This window comes from Coptis chinensis, chromosome 2, assembly GCF_015680905.1.
Source record: "Coptis chinensis isolate HL-2020 chromosome 2, ASM1568090v1, whole genome shotgun sequence".
In the NCBI taxonomy this organism is placed as follows: Eukaryota; Viridiplantae; Streptophyta; class Magnoliopsida; order Ranunculales; family Ranunculaceae; genus Coptis; species Coptis chinensis.
Genome location: NC_141457.1, coordinates 81,085,343 through 81,091,723, shown reverse-complemented (window position 1 = coordinate 81,091,723; position 6,381 = coordinate 81,085,343). Strand labels below are relative to the sequence as shown.

The 6,381-nt window shown below is 33.4% G+C and overlaps 1 long non-coding RNA gene across 6 annotated transcripts; it reads left to right on the top strand.

Moving 5' to 3' along the window:
- Positions 1 to 1,665: 1,665 nt before the first annotated feature.
- LOC147518200 (uncharacterized) lies at positions 1,666 to 6,118 on the top strand. Of its 6 annotated transcripts, none has more exons than XR_015211727.1 (5): positions 1,666 to 2,022; positions 2,625 to 3,486; positions 3,580 to 3,709; positions 3,793 to 4,022; positions 5,827 to 6,118. It is a non-coding gene; the product is annotated as an uncharacterized LOC147518200 (long non-coding RNA). The 6 variants fall into 6 exon arrangements; XR_015211728.1 differs by having other exon boundaries at positions 1,694 to 2,022; positions 3,362 to 3,486; XR_015211726.1 differs by having other exon boundaries at positions 1,697 to 2,022; positions 3,368 to 3,486.
- Positions 6,119 to 6,381: the final 263 nt, after the last annotated feature.

Here is a 6,381-nt window from a genome sequence, read left to right as displayed (position 1 = left end):
TGTATTAAGTTGATATTGATACGCCTAAAACTTTACAACATCCCACTAAGTTTAATTTTGATCAGTAGCACGTAGCACAATAACATCATCATTCGTGGTTCATATCTTCACAAAAAAATCTTAAAAAACTTAATGTTGTGTTTCCTAGAGTGGATCATCCCACTTAGTGTACGTATGTAATTGCTTCCATATGTGTTTTAGTAAATGACCATAATCCATTAATCTATTGATATATATCTCCTATGCATATTCATCAAGGTTGTCAAAGCAACATTTATATGAATATGAAGTTTCTTTTCAGATTGAAGTTGGTCCTTGAAAAAATCAAAATAGTGCGCGATATGAGCCTCATCTGATTTATATGAATACACACATTACTTTAAGCTCTTACCCCAACTAAATTAAGAGTGTGAAATCCATGCATAATTTTAAATACTAGAAAAAAAAAAGAAAAAAAAAAGAAAAGGTTAATTGCTAGCTTTTACAAACTGCACTAACAAAAAGTTGAACATGGCCTTACAAATAGTATAAAGATAAAGAGATGAACATGGCCCTACAATTTTTTTGGTTGTTTGAAATTAAATCTATGTATATTGCTCCTAATTTCATTAACATTAATTCCTAAGTAATTAATTCATTAGTTGTCCGTAATAATTCTTGTATTAAAGATCTTATAAATATTTTCCTTCCTAATATATAGCACTCCATCAAAATTCTGGAGTAAATACTGTTTATTAGTTTCCTAATTTTTTGCTCCTTCAATTAGAGAAGATAGATTACCCATAATTGAAACGGGACTTTTAAACAAAAACTATTTGGATCTTCATAACTTCACTAAGAATTTTGTTACGATTTTTTAGCAATGGATCTTCATAACTTTGCTAAGAATTCTGTTACAAATCACCTATTTTTTAGCAAATTGTTTTAATTGGTAAAATATATATGAAGTTGAAATATACTCAAACTCTTCAAAAAAGTCTCACGTGGCATTGTAGGTTATTAGAAAAGGTTATCTCTCATATTAGAGTGTCATTTAGGAGAGAGAGAGATCACTTTTAGAGGTTGCTACTTTAGTATATAGACAAGGTTTTTGACTCGGTCATATGGTTGGGATCTTTTAGATAATCTTCGCCGTAATTGTTTCAGAAATTTGCAAACTTCATGGATGTAGTTTAGGAAAAACCATCAACCAAGAAATAATCAATTTGTTTTAGTAGTATTATCCGACCTAAAATACTTTGAAAATCTCAAAAAATCAAAATGCTCATATAACTGAATATTAGCTTTTAGAAAGAGCAACTCCCCTTGTAAACTTCATTATACCTACCCTTCAATGCACCAAGCACCCTTCAAGAAGGCTAATGAGGATCAACTTAGAAAAGCACTGGAATACCTCCGATCCACCATATCCATCTCTTTTGCAATTTTCAGCCTTAAGCAATTTCTTCTTTAATCCATTTTCAGTGTTTGACTACAAGAAAACTGACTATTAGCCACGGACTCCCAAAAATTTTAGCCACGGACACAATCTATTGCATGTTTTCCCACGGTTTTTTACCATAGCTTATTCATTGTTGTGTGTGGCATTAACTTGCAACCTTTACCTACGACCATGCCACAAATTGGGTTGTAGCTGCTTTGACAGTTTTGGTCGTTGGATTCATGTGTGAAAGGCTGCCCATAGCTTATAGTTATTTTACACCACTGCAAGCCATAGGAATAGATCCATTGAATAATAGTTCAAAAATTGAAAAGAAAAAAAAAATACAAACTCACAAACAACGAAGTCCCTTGAAGTCTTCCAGGGTTCTCCTCGCCGTCCTTCAACCTTTGGCAACACCAACGAAAACTTTCTTCTCTCTTTCTCCAAACTAGGGTTTCCTCTTATTTATGACATTTCTTTTTATTTGGTGTTATTTTTTGGCGTTTTGGATTTAAAAGATATGCTCGAAATTGAGTCATCATGTTCTTGCTGGAAGCTTGTTTAAAGACAGAATTTTGATGCTATTAACAGCGATGGAGGTACTTTGTTGCTCATTTTCCCTATTGATTTTGATAATTTCAATAGTAGTGTGTGAATGTTTTAAAATTTTATGCATTGGGCTTTAGAGTGGTAAGTGAGTGCCCAATTTCACCTTTATGAATCGGTTTTATCAAATTGGGTTTTAAAAATGTTGGCTTTGTCAATCTATCATTCAGTTTCTAGTAGATTTACCGGAATTTATTATTCATGGCTTGCTATTCGTTCTTATTTTGTAGAACTGAGGAGTGGAGTATTTCTTTTTAAGGAAAATTACGGTCATTTATATATTTTTTTTGTTTGAAAATAGAGTTATTTGTTAGTAAATGCCTACTGCCTTTGGAAATCATGAAGTAGTTGGTTGAGCTATTCATAGGACTAACCAGCAGGAAAGTTTTGCACTAAATGTTACAGAAGTTTGCCATGAACATTGTGTTTCCCTCGAGTCAAGCCCATTGTATAATTCCATAAGCAAACTAATTTATTCGGTTGCTGTTTATGTAGTGAGCTAACTTTAATGACATATATGTCAAATTAAGGAAAAGAAATATAAGAATATTTTGTTACCTGTATTACATCATTGCTATTTGTTATGTGAACTCAGGTTAATGCTAGTGATTACTTGAGTTCCTTGTCTGCATTAGAGAACCTATATAGGTGGAATGCAACTCTTACTGATCTGCCACAAGCGATTTTTCAAAAAGAGATGTGGTACTAAGACCCTTGCTGGTGAAGTAGTTATAAGCTTCTATCATAGCATGGTCATAGCTTCTAGAACATATAGTGAAGGTTAGACAAAGGTGGACTAATATGAATTGTCGGCCTAATCCAGTGTACGGCTTAGACATTTGAAACTTTAGTATTTTGTTTTCATTAATTATGCATGAAATTTACCTTTATTTACTGAATTACTTGTAGTTGGAAGTGAACATATATATATTTCCATAAACAATTGATTTCTCATAGTTTATTTCCTTTCATTACATGTAGAACTTCTTTTTAATCAGTCATATATTCATGTTCTATTCTCTTACATATAAAAATGATGGGCCTTGCCTTTCATGCAAGGGACAGACTTGACAAAGGGTACCCTTACCATTTTAATTTTCCATAGACATTTTATCCCCTCCCTTGTTAGTTTCTCAATGTAATCGGTGCATAATTTGCCTGATGATACAACTGCCTTGAGAATCAAAACCGTAGTGTGGGGTTTTGTTTGTTGAGTCTTATGGTAAGTAGATTTCAGATTGTGTAGTTTTGGTTTCTTCATTTTTTTTTCTTTCATTTCTATTTCTTCGTTTGTATCTTTCTAATTTCTCTTCTGCTCTCTACATATATGAGAACTAGGATGGCATTCCATCTACTAGAAGAGGCAACCATCCATGCTTGGATTCTGAGAAAGATCTTGTACTTTGTGCGTGGAAGCTCCCAGACCCAAGTTCCTTGAGATTGATACTGTGGTCCAGGTACTCTTTCATTGCATTATTATCCTGGTGTTTAAACCTCCCAAGAACTTTACTGCTTTAGAATGATAGCTTTCAACTTTGACATGTTGATAGGATAGAATTTATTGAACCTTGCATGGATGCTGGCCCCATAAGGAGCATAAGAAACTTTTCTACTACTTCAATGGAAATTTAGGCCCAGCTTATGAAAATGGAAGGCCTAAAGCTACGTATGTAAACTGAGGTACATTTTTTTAAATGTTATGTATTTCTTTCATACCATTTCGACACCAATGTGATGCCATTGTTTTGATTATACAATTATAGCATGGGAATCAGGCAGAAACTGGCAGAAGAATTTGGGTCAAGACCTGACAAAGAAGGGAAACTTGGGAAACAGCGGGCATTCCTAAGATGTGATTGTGACTCCACTGTGTTCCAATAATTATTATGAGGATCTTGCAACCACTGTTTTCTGTGTTGTATTACCTGGAGATGGTTGGAGTGGTCGAATAGAAAATATTGTCTTACATGGATGCATTCCTGTGGTCATTCAGGTATTAAGTCCAATTACTAGCTTTTACTAGAATTTGGAAAAAGGTTATAGAAGTATATTGTAAGACTGAAATTAGGATGGAATGTGTGCAGTTCATTAGAGAACCTCTGATTTAAATCTCCCTCTATGCATGCAGACCCATACTTGCAAGTTGTAAATTTGTATTTTTGTTTTAATTCTTCTACACCTTTCCTCTGGATGGGATATTCTTACTGTATGAAAATGTGCTGAAATATGAAAGCTTTGTCGTCCAAATTCGTGAAGATGAGATTTCAAACTTCACAAAGATTCTTCGGGTAGTTGTTTCTTTCTATAGGTTCTAATGTGGTTCAAAATGAGCAATTTATTACTTATTAAGTATAAATTAAATTATATTCCTTTCACTCTTCTTCTTTCGCAGAGTTTTAACGAGACTGAAATAGAGTTCATGTCTGCAAAGGTTCTTATATCGTGATTTTGTTTTTTTGGAGGCTAAGAGACAGAGAAGTCTCTATGGTCTCGTGGATGATTGGGCTATATAGTTTTTAAGATTAAGTGAGGATGACGTTTTCCTAAAAGGTTAGTTTATATACCAATCCTACTCCGGTTATAATTCCTACTCAAAGACCATCACTTGTCTAGGTAAAGTGCAACTCTTATTGTTGCAAGTGGTGATTTTTTAATAAATTCTAAGGCCAAGGACTTTTGGAATCTTGTTTATTATAATGATTTTATCCTTCTTGCTCATAGGGCCTGCTCGCTTAGATGAGCATTTGCGTTTTAATTATCTTTGTCACCTCCTATTTTGAGTAACTAAAAAACAGTGATTAAAGGTTTTTCCGGATTTTGATAGTGACCGAGTTTTTCTGGATTTTAAGCATATATCTTCAATTAGAAGGTTATTTAAAGGCTTGATGGAATCTATTAGAAAAAGCTACCTTCTGTTGCCACGGAAGAGGATTTGGACTTCACTTTGTATTTGTATTCTTTGAGAACTCGGAAATTCTACTCCCCGGTACACTGGTCTACTCCTGGCCATAATTCCTACCCATAGACCATCACTTTGCTAAAAGCTCATAGCTATTTCATTGACTTGAGTGTTTAAATTTGTAATTGATTGGTCATGGATATTGTTTCTTTACCGGTCTTGTGGTGGTATTAATTGCTATATCAAGTTTTGCTGCACCTTGGAGATATTCACATTTTGCATGCATTCAATTTGCAGCTTTTCTTCCATAGTTAACAAGTGCGTTTACACGTAGGTTTTAAGGGTATTGTACTGGGTGTTGTCTCTTAGAGTTCATATTCATGTCTCTTAATTTCTTATATCATTTGTTTGTTAGAAAAAGTTGTCATTCAACTAATTAAGAGTATCTTTGGTTGCCATTAACTAAAGGTAATTAAGTTAACATAAATTTACTGAGATGGGCATACATAACACCAATAAAGAGTGTCTTTGGGTGTTTTAATTAGTTTACTAAGATGGGCATACGTAGCATTATCACATTGTAGCATTGCATTTATTGGCATGTGCTTTTAGGTTTTGTTAAGCTTACATAACTAGATACGTCTGATTTTCAATTTCTATGTGGTAACTACTTCTTGTTGCGACTTCCATGAGGATCAATTCGTATAACCACTTGTTGGAGTTCTTCATGGTAGTATATAGATGTATACATAAGTTGTATTTCGTGCTAGGAATTGTCTTTTGAGTTTGAGTAGTATTTGGTAGTTAAATTGATTTGTTTTGTGAAGTTTGGTTCTTTTTTAAGGCCCAAACCAATTTTTTTTTTTTTTTTAATTGTATTTTGTTTGTTGTTTTGAAGCTAAATCTGACAATTCCCTAAGATATATGGGATTGTGGTGATGGGCAACTTAAAGTGCTTGAAGGTTTCTACGTCGGTTCACCTAATACAAGTATCATCAAAGGGTTAGTTTAAATTAAACTAATGGCATTGTAAAGGTTGGATAACAAAGAAATCGATCAAAGCTGAATTTCATGTATTCATTGAACGAAATCTGTCAAGTGTAGTATAAGAACGAGCAATTGTCTATATTTTGGTGTCAAACGTAACTTATGATTTCCTTTTTTAATTGAATAACTTGTATTTTTTTTTATCAAGTTGTTGCACTTTTGGTTTTGTGTGTTGTTATGTTTGTTTCATAATCGCACTTAGAATTATATCTTATATTATTCGTGCAATAAAATACTTTTTGCCGAGTATTGTGGGTTAGTATTGTGGGTGGTTGTGCAATTGTGTAGAAGGCAGGAGAAAGGTGAAACTAGTACTATTTTTTTTTAATAAAAAAATATGTTTTGCCACGGTCCAAAGTTGTGGCTAAATATTGTATATGCCTCAGATTATGACCGTAGGTAATAC